Source organism: Cupressus sempervirens, chromosome 3, assembly GCF_028749045.1.
Source record: "Cupressus sempervirens isolate cs-2001-9-10 chromosome 3, ASM2874904v1, whole genome shotgun sequence".
Taxonomy (NCBI): domain Eukaryota; kingdom Viridiplantae; phylum Streptophyta; class Pinopsida; order Cupressales; family Cupressaceae; genus Cupressus; species Cupressus sempervirens.
In genome coordinates, this window is record NC_143120.1 from 411,599,803 (window position 1) to 411,619,113 (window position 19,311).

Consider the following 19,311-nt stretch of genomic DNA (forward strand, 5'->3'; position numbering starts at 1 on the left):
CATTGTTAGATGAATTGTACAACTATCATTTTTTATGAAATTCAATTAGTTAGCATGTTTCTTTGGATTTCATTACTTGCATGAATCTTGGTTGGTCATCTTCCATTCCAAGGTTATTTCATTTTGGCAATTCATTGGTAGGGTCCACATGCTTGGTTGGTGTATGTCGTAGATTATGACATGCATAACCATGTGGCGTATTATTTTTGGTAGCCCATAGTTCCAAACCTATGATTTTATTAAGAATTTATTTGTACTATTTCTAAACTCTCAATAAGAAGTCACACAATATAAAAAATGATTCCTCCTATGATTTCCTAGTTTGTGATGTGGCATTGCTTTGGCATTTCTTAGGATTATGTTCTTGCCAATGCCTTCATGTCAGGTCAACTTTTTGGTGTATAAAAACTTTTCTAATAACTTTCCTTGTCAGGATACACAAAGATTTCCTTTGATTAGGGATCATGTGCATTTCCAATCCCAATTATTTTACTTACACATTCATGTTGGAGAGACCCACATGAACTTGAATGAGATTGTGCATTGAAAGTGTATGTAGCACTTAAGGAATAAATATTCTTGCTCCTCAATGAAAAAGGATGGTAATATTTCTCTTTATGGTAATAGCACATCCATCTTAGGGCCTTTAGATTGCTCCAACAAATATATATGCATACACACATAGAGGTGTTTGGGAGAAAAGCCCATTCCTTTTGGACATTGATTTGTTGCTAACAAGATTGAAAAATCAATACCCATAAAATTATTGTAAGTCTCTAAAGTCCAAATAAGTGTATAATTTTCTCATTGAATCAATTTAATTTGTTTGGACTACTTTTTTTTCAATCTAAAATTTTGAGATTAGGGTGAGTGGTTGAAAGGCTTGGCTATCCTTTGTTGGGTACCCAATCCTAGACTACATACATATATTGACTACCATAGGCCAATAAGAATATATGATCATTATTTATTGTTGGAATTCTCTTTAAATGTTTGATACTATGATATATTATTTTTCCAATAGTCAAATGGTTCATGCAATGTAACAAAAATTATTAGTATCGTGTTGAAACATTTAGCATTGGTTTAGGTTCATACATTCTTTAACTAGAATTTTTGGTCCTTTTTCTCTTGACATAACATTTAATACTTCAAAAAATTAAAACTAATAGACTTCTCTTTGATAAATTTGAATAAAAACCCTTTATTTTCCAATGTATATAATTTTAACTTCCCAAAATTGTGATAGTTTTAGTGTAAAAGGTTGTGTAAACATTTCAAACTAAAGAGTAAAAGGTTGCATAGACAAAAAGTTACATAATACATATCTATGATTGTGCAAAGTAGAATAAACAATATAAATTAACTATCGTAAATCCAAAATATTGATATATACAATCAAAAACTTGAATTTTTTTGAAATTAAAAGTGACCAAAAACAAGGGGGTCATCCCTTATTAGTCAAAAGGCTGGTAACCAGCACATTACCGACCAGTAACAAAGATAGACAAATAGAACAGGAGTACCAGCATGTAGAGACCTAAACCAAAAACTAGAACGCTAGAACCAAAAAGGAACCCTAACAACTAACCAAAGTCCAAAAAGGCACCCAGACCTAATAAAAACTTAAATATAGCTAATAACCAACAAAACCATAACTGCCATAACAGTATATAAAGTCTTTGGATTCTTAGATCCCCATAACTGAATAGAATTAAAAAAAAGACTTTCCCCTTGCATGAAGAAGAATCTGGGCCTAGTCGTTGGCAAGAAACTTGAAGAGTAATTTGTTGTCCTCCATGTCCAAGCTAGCTTCCTCCTTCTCCTATGCCAGCAATTGGAGGGTATTTGCAGCAACATGAGTAACTTTAAGTCCAAACTTGGAGAAGGTGAAAAACCCCTCCTCCAAAGCTTTGACCCTTTCCTCCAGGTTCATGTAATGCTCCTTCACCGCCTCATTCTCCTCTTTATGCTCCTCGACCTTCTTAGCAGCAACCTCCTTCATTTTTTGTCCCCATGGTTTATCCTATAGCACTCATGGGTTAGAGGAAATCTTAGAATTTTCCTTAATAGGGGAAGAAATGGTAATTGGGGAATTATCCTTTTTGCTCATCTCATCACAAAAAGTAAAAGGTTTAAGTGAGAAGCTGGCTGAAACATGGATTGTCTCAGTATTCCTTTCTTTCCTATCCGACACTTGAGTTTGAGTATCATCCATCAAAATGTTCCCAGAACTGAAACTTTTTCCCCCTCCTCATTACCTTCATCCTTTTTAGAGTTGGAAATACTTTCCTCCTCCCTTCTATCACTATTATTGCCTGAACTATCTTCTTCAACTTCCTTAACAAGGTATCTGATGGACTTCTGCTTATGTCTAGCCTGGGACTGAGCTAACCTACTAGACCTTCTTCTTGCTTTTCCCCAAATATCCTCACCAGAATCCTCTCCAACAACCTCAACCACCTTATCAACTTTGAATTTCTTGCTTCCCTTTTGTTCTAGGGCTATGTCAAGTTTTTTCTTTTTCTTAGTATCCTTGGTAGGAGATGGCCTAGGAGTATCAATTTTCGTCCCTGTATTGGAGCTCGGGGGGGGGGGAAATCTGACTATGGTATGGGTTTTCCACTACAACCTCTCTAGGGGGACATAGAGCTAAGTGGAACTGATACAGACAAAAAATTAACCCCTGATGAATAATGGTGAAGTTTAAGCCTTTACTCTTTTTTTCCCTAATAACCTTAATCATATCCTCAAGCGAACACAAAAGGAAAAATGGAATGGAAATGAAATCCCTATTTCTAAAGTGATTCAACAAAGGAAAATGATAATAATAGCACACTCCAAACCTACCTTCTAAAGTGAGATACTTCATCAAGACCAAACACACATCATCCTAGGGCTCAGGTAGCTTATCCCTTTTAAACCATCCTCTATAGCGAATTGGCTCCTCATTCTCTGCAAAGAAGTTTTTCATGCTAGCCTCATTTGAGACTTTAGTGACTTTCTTCCATTTTTTGCCCTTCATTGTGAGTCCTGTTGCCATGGCAATTACCTCCTTCGTGACTTGAAATGTAATGCCGTTGATTGTAACCTTCCTATCATTCCAATTATTCACAAATTATAACGCACAATTTTCATTGTGCCCAGCCATGGACATCATATAGGGTAAAAAACCCCCTTCTTTTAGAAGATACGAGGCCGCCATCCTATCCTTGAATTTCTCTAATCTCGTTGGTTCCAACTGATTCAGATCACCTCCCATTTCAATTCCTCCACTATTCGGCCTCTCTTCCTCAGAAATATGCATCAGAACTTTATCACTTTCAAATTCTTTGTGGCTACCCTCTTGCTTAAATTGTTTGAGGGAATAGGGATCAAAATTGCAGAACCATGTATGATGTGCTCTAGAATCCCATAACATCTTATTATGAGATTTGTGGGGATTAAAAAACCTAATTTTCTATCCCCATCAATTTTTGACATCCCAATCCATAATATCTATCATACTTCCATTTGGAGAGTGCTTTGAAGCTTGCAATGAGTTTCCATAATTACGAAAAGATAATTTCCTTAATTTGTAATTACTCCACTTGTCATTTGTACAGCCATGTCTGTCTCTTATTTCCAAAATGCTAAAGTTTAATTTAGCGACAAAGTTCTCCATCTTGCCAAATTTGGCCTTACTTTTAAATTTAGTGATCACTATTTTGAATTTTGTAGCCTTTTTCCTTAGATATTAGCATCCTTAGATTTTCTTTGATATCAACTAAATTTTTCCAGCACGTGATTGTCGTAATGTTAAACCCCATGGCAGCTGCAAGGTCTGCCACTTGATTACCCTCCCAGTAGATATGCTACAGGTGGACCATTCTTATTTCCTCCAATATATTTTTAATATCCAAGATGATATTTCTAATCTTCCATCCCAATTTTGCCTCCCCCTTTACCCAATCAATCACTAGTTTGGAGTCCCCTTCTATAGTTAACTCTAAAATGTTTCTTTCCCTAGAGAGTTGAAGACCCCATAATAACGTTGTAGCTTCTGCCACATTATTGCTACCAATCCCCACCTGGCCTACATAAACCAATAGTACATCACCATTCTTGTCTCTCAGCACATTTCTAGCCGCTCCCTGTCCTCCTTTCGCAGCTCCTTCAAAATTTAGTTTATACTATGTGATGGTGGGTGGTCTCCATATTGTGTGTTGTCTCCTCCTCCTAGAGAAGTTATCAAAAAGGAAGAAATCCTCTTGACAACCCCAATTCTCAGCCACAATGCCTTCAAGTCTTCTAGGTTCCTCCTTTAGCATCTTCTATTTAGCTACCCTTAGATTTTCCTTCAACAGTTTTTTCATCACTCCAAAAACCACTTTAACCATCCTATTTTCCTCCCTGAATATCTTGTTATTCCTTTCTTTCCATATGTTCCAGCATACATATGGTGGGATAATCTTCCATAAAAGGATTAGTCTTGGATGATGGAATGGGCAATCCTAATTATCCACAAACTATCCCAAGTTATCTTTCATGACCCAAGCCACCCCTAATCTTTCCCAAACCTTAGTCCAGATGTCAACTACAAATTGACATTCAATGAAAAGGTGGTAAATACTTTCTTCCTTTAGTTCACAAAGACAACAATGATTTGTTATGTAGAATCCCCTTTTTTTCAAATTATCAATTGTTAAAAAATTTCCATGTTGAATTGTCCACAAAAAGAAATTAATCTTAGGTATAAGGTTACTGATCCATACCTTACTCCACAAAGTTGGGCATAGTTCCTTACTGAACATTAGGGTATAAGCAAATTTGACAGTTAAGTTTCCATTCGGAGTTAAATCCCAAGCCATGATATCCTCCTATGGCAATAATGAGAGACTCTCTTCCTTTATTAGTTCTTCCAGTTCCTCTATGAGAATAATTATCTCCCACGGATAGTCCTCCTTATATAGCTTCTTCCATCTCCTCCCCTGCTCAATGTAGTCTCCCACTTTAACCCCTATGTCCTCCTTAAGGAGTTCCATTAAACCACTATATTTACTTAAGGCCAGTAGTTTCCCATCCATCCACCTGTCTTCCCAAAACCTTATATTGAAGCCATTGCCCACAATCCACCTCAATCATTCTCTTAGTAGCCCTCTATTTCTAACAATCTTCTGCCAAATCTTTGAAGCACCCAGGAGGTCATTATTATATAGGTTCCATCGAAAGGAGGTATTAGACAAATATTTAGCTTTCATAATATTTCCCCATCCCATGTTTCCTTCTGCCAGTCTCCATCCATTTTTTGTGAGGGGAGCTTTGTTAAGGTCTTTCATTCTTCTAATCCCAAGCCACCCTTAGCTTTTGGTTTGCACACCTCCTCCTAGTTGAGCAGATTCTATTTATTTTTCTCTTCAGTTCCTAACCACAAGAAATTCCTTTGAATTCTCTCAATTTTCTCATCCATATTAAGATTAATCTTAAATATGGATAAGAAATAAATAGGGATTCCCTGAAGAGCAGTAGCGATCAGTTGAAGTTTTCTGGCATTGCTTAATATCTTCCCTTTTGACCCTGCAAGCTTCTTTTGAATTCTCTCCACTATTGTATTCCAAAATTCATTAAAAACCTCCTTAGTAGTGAGGGGGAGGACTAAGTAAGTGTCTGGGAGGCAAGCGGATTGGCAATCCAAGATTTTCCTAATCCTTCTTTGAAGTGAAGAATCAACATTAAAGAAATAAATCTTGCTTCTACGGTAGTTCACCCGTTGCCCTGAGCTTTCTTCATAATTATGTAAAATCATTTTCCAGCCTTCAACCTCCATGATTGAAGATTCTCCAAATAGGAAGGTATCATCCAAAAATTGCTATATAACCTCAGCTTCAGCATTAGTGGTTGGTTTCACACCTTTAATGCTGCTTGAATCAAGTAATTTACAGAATGACCTTCCCAAGACTTCTGCTACCATGATAAATAGGTAAGGTGAGAGCGGGTCACCCTATCTTAAGCCTTTTCCTGCCATTATGTTACCCCATGGGGACCCATTTAGTAGGATAGAGTACTGCACTGAGCTCACCATCAACATGATCAGGTTTATAATCCTATTGTTAAATCCAATTCTTTCTAGTACATCCTAAAGGAAGTCCCACTTGACCTTATCATAAGCTTTGGAAATGTGTAAATTGAATTCCATTCCTGGTTGCCTACTCTTTTCCATTGAATGGATAACCTCATGGGTTGTAATAGCCGCATCAAGGATCTGCCTTCCTGGCACAAACCCCTTCTAAGGACTACCAATATTTTTTTCCAAGAAAGGTTTTAATTTGTTCACTAAAACCTTGGCAAAGACCTTCTAGATAGTATTACATAGACTTATAGGTTTAAAATCATTCAAATTAAAAGGATTGGAATTTTTTGGAACTAGGGAAATAAAGGTCTTATTTATGATCCATAGTAATTTTCCAGTTCTAAAAAAATCCCTAGTCGCCCAAATTACCTCTGATTTGATCACCTTCTAGAAATGCTGAAAGAAAGCAAGTGGGAAACCATCGGGGCCTGAGGCCTTGAAAGCTTTCATAAAGAACACTGCCCTTTTCACTTCCTCTTCCATGATCTTACCAAGGATTGGATCATTTTCCTCTTCTCTTATACTCCTTGGAATTGAATTAATTAAACTTCTCCTGATCACCTGGTTCCCAGAAAAGTTATCTTTCTTAAGCACCTTACTGAAGTGGTCTACCACTAGTTTCCCCATTTCCTCCTGCTCTTTCAACACCCTTCCCCCTTCATCATTTAGTTTTGAGATAGTGTTTCTTCTTTTGTGGTTAGAAGTAGATCTATGAAAGAAAGTAGTATTTTTGTCCCCTTCCTCCAGCCATTGAATTCTAGATCTTTGTTTCCAAAAAATTTCCTTCCTTTGGAGGATCTCTTTCCACCTCCTTCTAAGTTTCTCCTCTTCTTGAATATTCTCCTCTGATTTATTCCCTTCTACAATAACCCCTTGGATTTTTTTTAGCTTTTCCTCTACTTCTCCTTTACCTTTAAAAGGATCCCCAAATGAACTTTTAGCCCATGCTCTGACATTTCTTCAAATATTATCAAGCTTCTGGGTAAGTCTGTACATTGTAGTACCATCTATTCTTATATTCCACCACTCCTGAATCCTATCTTTGAATTTTGGATGTGATTCCCACATTATTTCATATTTGAAAGGTTTATTTCCCCCTTTAAAGCCATCCTCCCAATGGAATAAAATGGGTGAGTGGTCAAAGACCATTCTGTTGAGATTTTCCAAGTAGGAGTTACCCATGCTATTCCAATTCCCTGATAGTAATAATCTGTCCAGCCTAACCTGAATGAGATCCTTGCCTTTCCTATTATTAGTCTAGGTGTATGGTTTACCCCTCAGCTCCACATCCATGAAGTCCAACTTCCTCATAAATTCACTTAGATCTTGCAAGCTCTCCTGGCATTCTCTGTTGCCTCCCCTCTTCTCTGAATGGTAAAGAGGAGTATTGAAATCACCCATACACATCCATTGCTCCTCCAACATAGTTTTAGATATCCTTATCAAATTGTCATACATTTCCTTCCTCCCTAATCTGCTATTAGGTGCATAGATATGAATCAGTTTCCAACTATAGCTATTTGATTGAAAATGAGTAATTATAAAGTTTTTTTTTCCTTCCAGATCTCATAGCCCTTCAATGAGTTTAGACTCCACATGATAGCAATTCCCCCTGATGCTCCATCTAAATCCCTATGTAAATACCCTGCCCCTGGCCAGATATAGCTAGCAATTTTATAAAAATTTGAGCTAGACATTTTTGTCTCTTGAATTAACACACAGTCTATTTTTTCCTGAGATATTAATTGCTTAAGAGCATACTACTTCTGGGGATTATTTAGTCCCATTATATTCCATGAAAGGAGTTTCATTTCTTACCTTTTGTTACTGTCTCCAGTGTAAGCTGTTTACCACTGGCTACATCTCTAGCAGTTTGCTTTGTCCTGGTAACTCTACTTGATGGTCTTCCTACTATTCCTGATACTCCAATATTTATTTTTCTCCCCCCCCCTTCTCTTCTTCTTTTTCACTTCCCATTCCCCATTATCCTCCTCCTAAGGCAAAGAGGGACTCATCTCCTTATCCATATTATCAATGCTTGCCATTACCCTCATTGCTATCTCAGCCTACAAGGCCTTGACCATCCTCAGAGGGGTGCAAACTAACTCCCTTATATCATCTTCCTTATGCTTATGGTCCCCCCCCCCCCCCCGTGTTGTTGATTTATATAAATCTTCACATTTCTTACAATGCCCATTACCAATCAAAGTAGAAGCACATTTAAAGTTTGATTCTGACCTTAATTTAATTTGATTAACCAATATCCAAAAATTGAATCAATCCAAGGTCCTATTTCTATGTAGTCATGTTTGTTCTGACACGAAAACTTGTCGCTTAAGCTTTAGTTCTTTGACTGCCAAAAGATAACGAAAACTTTGAAGGGCTCAATTCAAAATGTAGGATCTCTAAATAGGAAACAGGTTGATACCAAATGGGGGCACCATTATGTATGTACTATAGTCAACAAAATCTTTGTCATTTCACTACTATATTTTTCATAAAAAGCAACAAAGTATTTCTTTTAATGAAAATCTTTTCGCAACATTGATGAGCATGGATGATCTATGTTTCATAGCCTAGATTCAATAATATGACTAAAAAAGTTAAATATGTAATTTGTGCAAGGAATATTTTAGGAAACCTTCCAAGAGATTTGTTAGCTCAAACTTTTTTAGAATGAAATAATGAGAACATAATTTCAAAGCTTAATAAAAAAAATTCCCCATATACCAAATAATTGTTTTCCAAGAGAAAGATAATATGGTAATTTGTATAAAGTTGGTAAATTTATTAATGTATATGAAATATGGAATGAGCTCCAATAGACCTGAGAAAAACTTGAAAGACTACGCCCTACAAGAAGATATAGAATTGTACACCGAAGTCCATATAAGTTGGTCTATAAAGTAGCACAATTTTAGTATTTCTCTGGTGCCATATATCCATACTAGAATAGACAAAAATGAAATAAGGTGTTAGCTAACGATTCAACTGAAACAAACATTAATAAAAAACCAAAAACTTTGTTCCATTCATAATGTAAAAACTTATCAAGTAAGCTCATCAAGCATCACTAACAAATGTAGCAAAAATGCATTTTAAGGAAACATGTGAAAATAAGTGTTATGTAAAACTCCAAGGGCATAGTGTGCCATAAAAGAGGCTCTACAATTTCAAAATGATAAGTTCTCTTTCCATTATAAAGAATGGGACTAATTTCTTGGATCAAACCCATGAGATAATGTTTTGAATTACATAAAGCCATTGTGAGGTGTAGATGATGAGATAATGGTAACTTTATTTGGGGCTATTACATTGAAATGGTTGGGCCCTTCTCTATAAAATCTCAATTAAACTATAGCTCTTGTGAACCTGTGCAAGTTATGCTTGGAGGTTGACCTACATGGAGATGGAAGACTAAGAAGAGAAAAATAAGTCTACCAACATAAAAGGGAATCAATTGTTTGAAAGTGATGTTGGCCCCACACCCCCAAAGTCATTACATGAGTTCTCATTTGTAGGTTTTTGTAAACAAATTTTTGTTTGTTAATATTGTACCCAACTCAGGTATTGTTCTTCTTCTGTAATGGGGTAAAAGAGTGTTGTATGGAGAAGAGAAATTTTCTATAAAAAAAGGCTGTGTTTAGTACTCTATGGGCCTGTTTATAAAACTTGCATCTATGGGTCTTTAATACATGGTTCTCTAGTACAAATTAATGGGTAGAGTTATCTACTAGTCTATAGGAAAGTAGATATGCCACATTGTTTCCTTACCCAGCCTATGAAAATTCCTATTGTAGTCATTGATTATTAATCTCCTATCTTAAAAGATTATCAAACTACTGTAAATTAATTCACACCTAATATAAAAAAAAATAACACAATTGTAACTTCACTTATAAAATATGGAAAGGAATTCACAACACAAAGAAAACAATATTTTTGGACAAATCATCCTTGGAAAAATCCCTAAGGGAAAACCAATTCTATAGATGAGGAAATTATATTAACTTCAGTAAATCAAGAGATACAAAATTCCTTGCCTCTTATTGGAAGAACTCAGACAATGTCCTAATTTCTCCTGTTGATATTCCTTTGCAGTTATCCCCAATGCAATCACTGCAAGACTATTTTCTATCACTACAAACTCATTTTCTTACACTACAAACTTCTTGTACTACAAATGCCCCCCTGACTCCCTTTTATACTAAACCATTTGGGAAAGAAACAGCCTAGATTGATTCTCAATCAATAGTCAAGATCAAAACAACTTAACATCCATAACCAAGTTGGTTTCAAGTTGCTTCTAAAAATGGTCAATTAATTAACAAATATTTGTCCTGACTCTAACCAATTAGTTCACAAAACAATTATTTGTTAGTTAACTACATATAGATGAATAGTTGTCCAAGCTACCAAAACTAACTCTCCCTCTTAGTGAGCAAGTTGTTCTACATGACATCTAACTTATCTCTAAAGAAGACAAATTTCACCTTCCCCAAAGCCTTTGTCAAAATGTCTACTACCTACTCCTCTGTACATATTTACAGTAGCTGAACAACCTCATGTTGTACACAATCTCTGATGAAATGAAATCTAATGTCAATATGTGTAGACCTATCATGAAATACTAGATTCTCAGACAACTTGATTTAACTCTAATTATCACAGTGTATCACAATAGTCTTAACCTTCTGATCAAGGAAGGCTACTGACAACTTTGTGAAGTCATATAGCTTCACATGTTGCCATGTTAGTTGCTATGTATTATGCTTTTGTTGAACTTAGAGACATAGATTACTACTTCCTATTGAACCGAGATACAAATCCTAATCATAAACTAAAAAATCAGCTTGAAGTCCTTCTTTTCTTCTATTATACTTCTTGCCCAATCTTTGTCAATGGGTAAATGCATGAAACTATATCACCCTTTTATAATGGAAAAGGTGAACAAAAGTATATTTGTTCACCTTTCATGACATAAAATTTGTATTATTATTTTGAATTTGAAAATAAAGTAAACTAATGAAATGTGAAGAAATGGATGAAGTTAGGATTATAATTTTTAATAGTTATTTGGAATAATAATTGATACATTTTAGAAAATTTTATAGACAATTTTTTAGCTACTAAAAAGTGTTAAAATTAGGGGTCTAGTTCACACCACAAAACTATATGGAAATAAACTTATTTCCCTTTGATCTCAGACTATGTTATAGATAACATATATAGCCAGAACAATCAAAAATAAAAATTATCTTTAGACCTATATTTTCTCTTTTATAATGATTCAAATATCAACTCACTTGGAATTGATACTTGTCATCTCCCACCACATTTTTGAAAACAAATATATTCTAACTAGGAGAAAAATTATACATTCTAGAAGAGGACTCTCTCCACTAGAATTTCATATAATTTTAAAAAAAAAATTGATATGATTTGATAATTTTCTTTCTAAAAATCAACATTTTTTCGAGTGTTAAATATGTGGTTATAGATTGTTTTAATTATAATATAGTATAACTAATTAAAACAATATAAACTCTATATGAGAATATTCTTGACTCTACGCTCTATAAAATGGTGTTTATAAGTTATTAAAAAAATATCATAAAAATTAGTAAGAGTTATTGAAACACCACTTTTCTAAAATAACTTTGTTTCTTTAGTAACTAGATACAAACTAGTATAAAACATGCATTTAATAGACATTTCCAATTGGAAAAGTGTAAGACCATTTATAACTTAGCTAGAATGAATTGATCTAGATCCTATGAACAAAGTTGACTTTTAGATAGAAATACTCAAATTCAATTGTTCTGATAAGTTAGCCTAAAAGGTGACACAACTTTGTATTTTTACCCTAGTATAGCATATCAATTTGATAACTTCACCTTAAATATATATGATCCCATACTCAACCCTACCACACAAGTAACACAACACATGCTTGGCTACTATACAGTTCATTGTCTTTGGTTCAACCATGGACTAACTAAGAGAGTTCACCACAAATGCAATATCTAGCCCGTTGTTGACCAAGTACATAAGTGAACCAATCAATTGCCTATATAAAGTTAGATCTACATCCTTCTCCTTGGATGTATCTACCTTCCTCAAATTTATTATCATGGGTGTAGATATGTCTTTGCACTCCTCCACCCTAAATCTTTTCAAGAATTCAATGCAATATTTCCCTTGACCAAGGAAAATCTCTCCATCTATCTGCCACACTTCCATGCCTAGAAACTAGTGCATAAGTCCTAAATCCTTCATCTCAAACTCTTCTGCAAGGTCCCTCTTACAACCTTGTATGAGCCCTGGTGCACCTATAAGAAATAGGTCATCCACATAAAGAACAGGAATGTGAACTTCACCCCCAACCACCAAGTAATAGAGGTTAGCATCTACTTGACTCTTCACAAAGTCCATTTCCTACAAGTTTGTATTAATGTGCTCATACCATGCTCTAGGAGCCTACTTGAGTCTGTACAAGGATTTCTTTAATCTACACATGTGGATCTCTTTGGTGTGTGCTACAAAGCCTTCTAGTTTCTCTATGCATACCTCCTCCTTCAACTCACCATTAAGAAATGTTGTCTTGACATCCATCTAATGGATTTTTCATCCCATTTGTGCAATAAATGAGATCACAGATCATATAGAAGTATACCTAGCCAGATGAGCACATGTCTCCTCATAGTTTATTCCCTCCTTCTAAGAGAACCCCTTGGCCATGAAACTTTCCTTGTATTTCTTGATGCTACCATCCACACCATGATTTATCTTGTAGATCCAATTTGATCCAACTACTATCATATTTGTTAGTCTAGTCACTATCTCCCAAACATCATTTTGCATAATTGAGTTGTACTCCTCAACCATAGCATCCTATCATACTTGATGTCATGCAGTGTCTTGTTAGCTAGAAGGTTCACTATCTACCAACTAACTAACTAATGCCACATAGTCATTAAATTTGGTTGGTTGTCTTCGCTCTCTAGTACTCTTCCTAGGAGTTCCCACAAACTCCTGAGTATCCCTTTGTGTCCCTTGAATCACATGTTTCCTAGTGCCAACTATAGAGGATGAAATATCAACATCTAAGTCTTCTAGATGCATTTTCTATTGCACCTGTTGCTTCATGCTTTGTGAAAATTTTCTAGCTAAGCCTACACTTGTACTAGTAAATGTACTTGTGCTTTTTTTTCCTTGACTAGGCCTTGGAGCTTCTTTTGGCTACTCACTCTGATCATTTTCTAGAAAATTTCTAGACCTTCTAAATGCCTTGTCCTCCATGAACTTAACATCATGTCTCACAATAATTCTTTTGGTCTTAGGGATAAAAATCCTATATGCCTTTAAGGTTTCATTGTACCCAACAAAGCACCCCCTCTCTATAGTCTAATCTAACTTGGTACAAGTGTCTCCTAGAATATGACAATATGCCAAACTCCAAAATATTCTAAAGTGACCAACATTTAGCCTCTTTCTTGTAAAAGATTCCTCTAGTGTCATCTTCTATAGTGCCTTTTGTGGAAACCTATTCCGAATGTAGACTGTTGTACTACATGCCTCTGGCCATAAATAATAGTGCATGTCTTGGTCATGTAGCATATTCCTTGCCACCTCTAATATAGATTGGTTCTTCCTCTCAGCAACTCCATTTTGCTATGGACTATAAGTTACAGTCCACTCTCTCTTGATTCCTTCTTTGGTGTAGAACTTGTGGAAGTTATTCCATTTGTACTTGCCTCCATTTTCTGACCAAAGAACCTTTATCTTCCTTCTTGTTGAGTTCTCCACAAGAGCCTCAAACTCTTTGAACTGATTGAAAACCTCGTCCTTGGTTTCAAGAAGTATATCCAAGTCTTTCTAGAAAAGTCATCGATAAAACTAACATATTACTCATATCCTCTAAGAGATTTTGTTGACATAAAGTCCACATACATCTAAATGTACTAGATCAAGAACACCATCAGATCTGGTGTCCCTCCTTGGAAAAGATGCTTTTGTAAATGTCCCCAACACACATCCCATACATACATCATCATGCTCTATGCTCACCTCTAGAACACTTGTCACCATCTCATGAAGTAATTTGAGTGCTCCATGATGAATATGGCCCATCCTCCTATGCAAGAGCTCTCCAAGATCTCTAGGATTACTACTACTTAGTAGTACCTTAGGAGTATCAAACTACAACATATAAAGGCGACCACTCCTAACTCCAATAGTTATGGGTGATTTCTAGTCATTGTGCTTAATCAACACTTGTGCTCCTCTAAAGAGTATTTTATGACCCCTATCCTAAAGAACAGATACAGAAATCAAATTCATACCTAAGCCAGGCACACACAACACATCATGAAGTAGAATTATCTTTCCATTCTCCCTCTGAAACTGAATAGTCTGTTTCTTAACTAACTAGAGTTTGTGCAAGTTTCCCATAAAGATCTGGATATTGGTGTTCTCCTCATTATAACTAGAGAAGTACTTTCTAACTCCTATCATATGAAATGATGCCCAACTATCTATATACTAGATAGTCTATGAGGTTGAGCTCATCATACAAGCTATAAGTGTAAACTCATCTTCTATTCTATTGGAGAGTTCTATTGCACTCATTGAAGCTCCCACCTACTACTTTGCCTTCTTCCTTTCTAGTAAATCAATGACATAGTGATCATACTCGTGACAACCAAAACATTTGACCTTAGATAGGTCATTTTTCTTCTTCTCACTTTGTGAATTTCATCCTTTGCTAGACCCCTTCTTTTCTTTTTCTTTCCCTACTAGCACAACATTTTCCTTGTCCACCTCACTTTTTTTACTCTTGTTGGCACCATTGGAAAGACTTAGTCTAAACTCCTCCTGAGTGAAATCAGTCCATATTTGATCACAATTTGGTAAGGTGCCTCATCCAATGACAACTTGAACAAAGACACTCCATTGTTTAGTAAAGTCATTTATGGATATTCTCACTAACTCATCATCACAAGGGCTATATCCAATGGCTACTAACTCATTCTTGAGAAGTCTAATCTAGGTGAGGTAACTTGTCATGCTTTCTCCCTAGTTCATCTGGGTATTCTTCAACTTTTCTCTAAGAATCATCTTCCTATTTTTGGTAGCATTCTGGTACAAATTCATAATGGCATCCCACATCTTCTTCATTGTATCTAGCTCCGAGATATGTGGAACAATATGAGCCTTGACACCATCAAGGATTATCCTCCTCACCTTATCTTTTATGTTGCAAGTTGTGTAGCATTTGTAGGTAAAATTACAATAGTGGTGACATAATCCTTGATACCATTCTCTTCCAACAATAAAGAAAGTCGATCCTTCTTGACGCCAAAATTTGAGGCACCATTCAATCTTTCCTAATCTCTCAATCTAGCTGAAGCCATCTCAAGGGATTAAAGCAATAATAAATCTAAAGAGATCAATATAGGTTATATAAACCCTTAATTTATTTCCTCAGGAAAAACTCTTCTACCCTCAACACTACTCTAATACCATGTGAAAATTCCTATTCCAGTCGCTGATTATTAATCTCCTATCTTAAATGATTATTAAACTATTGTAAATTAATTCACAGATAATATCAGAAAATAACACAATTACAACTTCACTTATAAAATACAAAAAGAAATTCATAACACAAAGAACACAATATTTCCTAACAAATCATCCCTAGAAAAAACCTTAAGGGAAAACTAGTTCTACAAATGAGGAAATTATATTAACTTTAGCAAATCAAGAGGTATGAAATTCCTTGTCTCTCACTGGTAGAACTTAGACAACCTCCTAATTTCTTCTATTGATATTCCTCCATTATTATCCCCAATGCTATCACTATGCCCTTGCTAGCACTACAAGACTATTTGTTATCACTACAAACTCATTTACTAACACCATAAATGCTTCTACAAACTTCTTGTACTCCAAAAGCCCCCCTACCCCCTTTTATACTACTCCTATTGGAAAATCAATGGCCAAGTTTGATTCTCAATTGAAAGTCAATCAAAACAACTTAACAACCCTAACCAAGTTGGTTTCTAGTTGCTTCTAAAAGTGGTTAATTAATTAACAAATATTTTTCCTAACTCTAACAAATTAGTTAGCAAAACAATTATTTGCTAATTAACTACATATGGACAAGCAGCTATCTACACTACCAAAACTAACATAGCCAAGGTATTGATGCTCTTCTATAACTGGGTTGAAAACTATTGTATAAAGAAGAGAATTTTTCTTTTAAAATGATTTAATTTGTAGGTTTAGTATCTGTGGCATAGTCTAGCAAATTTCCTAATGTTTTATATCAATAGACAGGGAATTTTTTTCTTGTATAATCTGTGAGACTTTCAGTTTGGTCGATGGCATTGCTTTTTGTCAAGAAAATGCCTAGAGTTGTAGAAGCCATCTACAAAGTTGGTATATGTTCAATCACAAAAATGTTCATTTTGTATCATTTAAAATATTGATTGTACATGTAAAAGAAAAAATCAATGCAAAAGAAAATATAAGCTCTAATTTTTACCGCTTTCATAGCACTCGCGATGAAGAGATTTTAGGAGGGGAAAATAGTGCTCAAATTCCCTTTCCAAGCCATGTCAATTATAAGTTACTATGAAAATATTAGATGAGTCCAATTAGTGGATTTCAGACAAGCTTGGAAATAAATAGTTCATAAATTTTTATTTTTAAATTTCCTATGCTTTTGCCACAAAATATCTTTGCATCTTGCTCACGCCCTATTTTTCCTCTTACTACACAAATATGATGTCTAAATTTTATTTTATTTTTTGTAATAATAAAATTTTATTTTATAATAGTCAAAATAATAAATTACATATTTGAGATACATGCTATTTCATTTTTCTTTAAATATCTTAAAATGTTTTTTTAAATATATAGTAGTATTTCATTGGCATTTTAGTTAATCACTACTATATATAAAAATATTTGAAGATGTTATATACATGATATTTAATTAAAATTTGAAATACCACGTATATAACATCTTCAAATATTTTTTATATATAATTATGATTAATGAAAATGTCTATGACCACCTAATACAACTTATCTAATGTAAGTATTAATTAGTAAAAAATAAAAGTCAATTCATTAAATTTTGAAACACCATGTATCTAACATCTTCAATTAGTTAATAATCAAGATAAATGAGTTGCATAGAGAATAATGTCATCAATGATGTTGTTCTTTGAATGGATTTCTCCTACTAGAGAGTTACTATTTGATTTTAGCCAATTATGAATAATTGTTAGGGGTGCCTCTTCAAAATTATAACATATTGTTTGAAATGCATAGGATGGGTGTTTCCCATGTTAAACTACTTAAAAGATCACATGAAATTGGAGGGATAGAATCAAGTGTTTTTTTATCATTCTTAGAAAAAGGAAATGATTAGAAAACTTTTGGCTTGAAATCTTCATATTGTTGTTCGTGTTTGGTTTGTACAACAATATTTATTTAGGTGACAACTCTACAAGGCTAGTATCAATTCTTTTATTGTGAATATTGGAATAAATAATTGAGAATCTGAATGAGTAATATAAATAAAAGAGAACTAAAGTAAGAAAAAATTATTAATCCACCCATTTATTGACATACTTCTTAAAGGAAAACTAAAGTAGATCACAATATTGATCAAAGAGCCAAAAATGATGAAAATTAAATCTCTCAAGCCATTTAACAAAGTTTTCCTATGTCATGAAAGATGCAAAGTGAAACAATGATTACTATGAGAAAGAGGTGGTCCAAGGGTCATCATTGAGTTATGGAAAAAATCAACCTAATCCATTAATAAAAAAACCTTAGACAAAGTGAAGAGAGGAAGTACAAATGACTAATTATTAATGACTAGTTATTTAGTCACTTATTGAATCATTTATTTAGTAGTCTATTTAATCATTTATTTAGTAGTATATTAAGTTATTTGCGCTTAGATGAGTAATTATTAATGATGAATTATCTAGTCACTTATTTAGTCAATTAGTCAATAGTTTACTTAGGCACTTCTTTATTGTTGATCTTGTGATTTTATCCAATGACCAAATCAACCACTTATTTAGTCACATATAGCTATAAATTACAAAGAAAAAGTTGAATATGATCAAGTTTAGTTACTTGAATAAACATTTTATTGGTGTGACTAGATTTTTTTAGTCACACAGTCACATATTTGTCAAAATGTATTAGTGTATTGTATTCTAAATTCTTAATTTAGATCACTGGTATAAAAGCTTGTTCACTCTTGTATGTCCTATTGTATATAGTTAACTTATCAAAGGTTAGGATTAGGCATGATAGTCATAATACCAAAGATTGTGGAACTATAAATAATTTAATGATGGAAACCTATGAAGAAGCTATTGAACCTAAGGTAATAGATTTTGGTAAAAAAAATGAAGGATGAATAAATGATTAAGGCTGACCCAAATGCCATACTAGACACTGCAAAGGTATTTTCTCATGATGATGAAGAGAGATTATTCCATTCACAAAAGTGGGTAGGAGGAAAATTTTTGCATTTTATGGTTGATAGTGGTAGCGAAAAGAATTTGATATCTATTGAGATTGTATATAGATTGAATTTGAAGACAACATAACACCCACAACCATATTCAATGGGATGGATGAGCAAAGGGAGAGATATTCAAGTAAACAAGAATTTCATCTTTCAAATTCTATAAAACAATTCAAAGATGAGGCAATCTATGATGTAGCTCCTCTTGATGTGTGTGATATTCTATTAGGGAAGCCATACATGTATCAACATCATGAGGTGTATGAGTCCAGGCAATGAAGTGTGACAGTCAAATTAGGAGGAAGAAAGTAATAGATTATAGATGTAAATCTTGTACACTCAACATCTTTGATTAGTGCAAAACAATGTAGAAGATTAATATCCAAAAATGGTACATTTGTTTTATTAATGATCTATCCTAAGGAACAAAAGAAAAATGTATATAATACTCATTCCATGGTTCCATCATAACAAAAGAACAAATATCAATGGATTAGATTTTAATAAAATATCATAATGTGTTTAAGTTTCCAACTAGGGTACCCTCACATTGCCAAGTTAGACACTCTATTAATTTGCTACTAGGAACCCCATTTCCTAATGAGATAGTATATAGGAGGAAAATTCTAGAAAATTA

At 34.2% G+C, this 19,311-nt stretch overlaps 1 pseudogene; it reads right to left on the reverse strand.

The window, feature by feature from the left end:
* LOC149566756 (ABC transporter C family member 3-like) overlaps nt 1-3,307 on the reverse strand; it is a 30,929-nt pseudogene extending 27,622 nt beyond the window's left edge.
* Nucleotides 3,308-19,311: the final 16,004 nt, after the last annotated feature.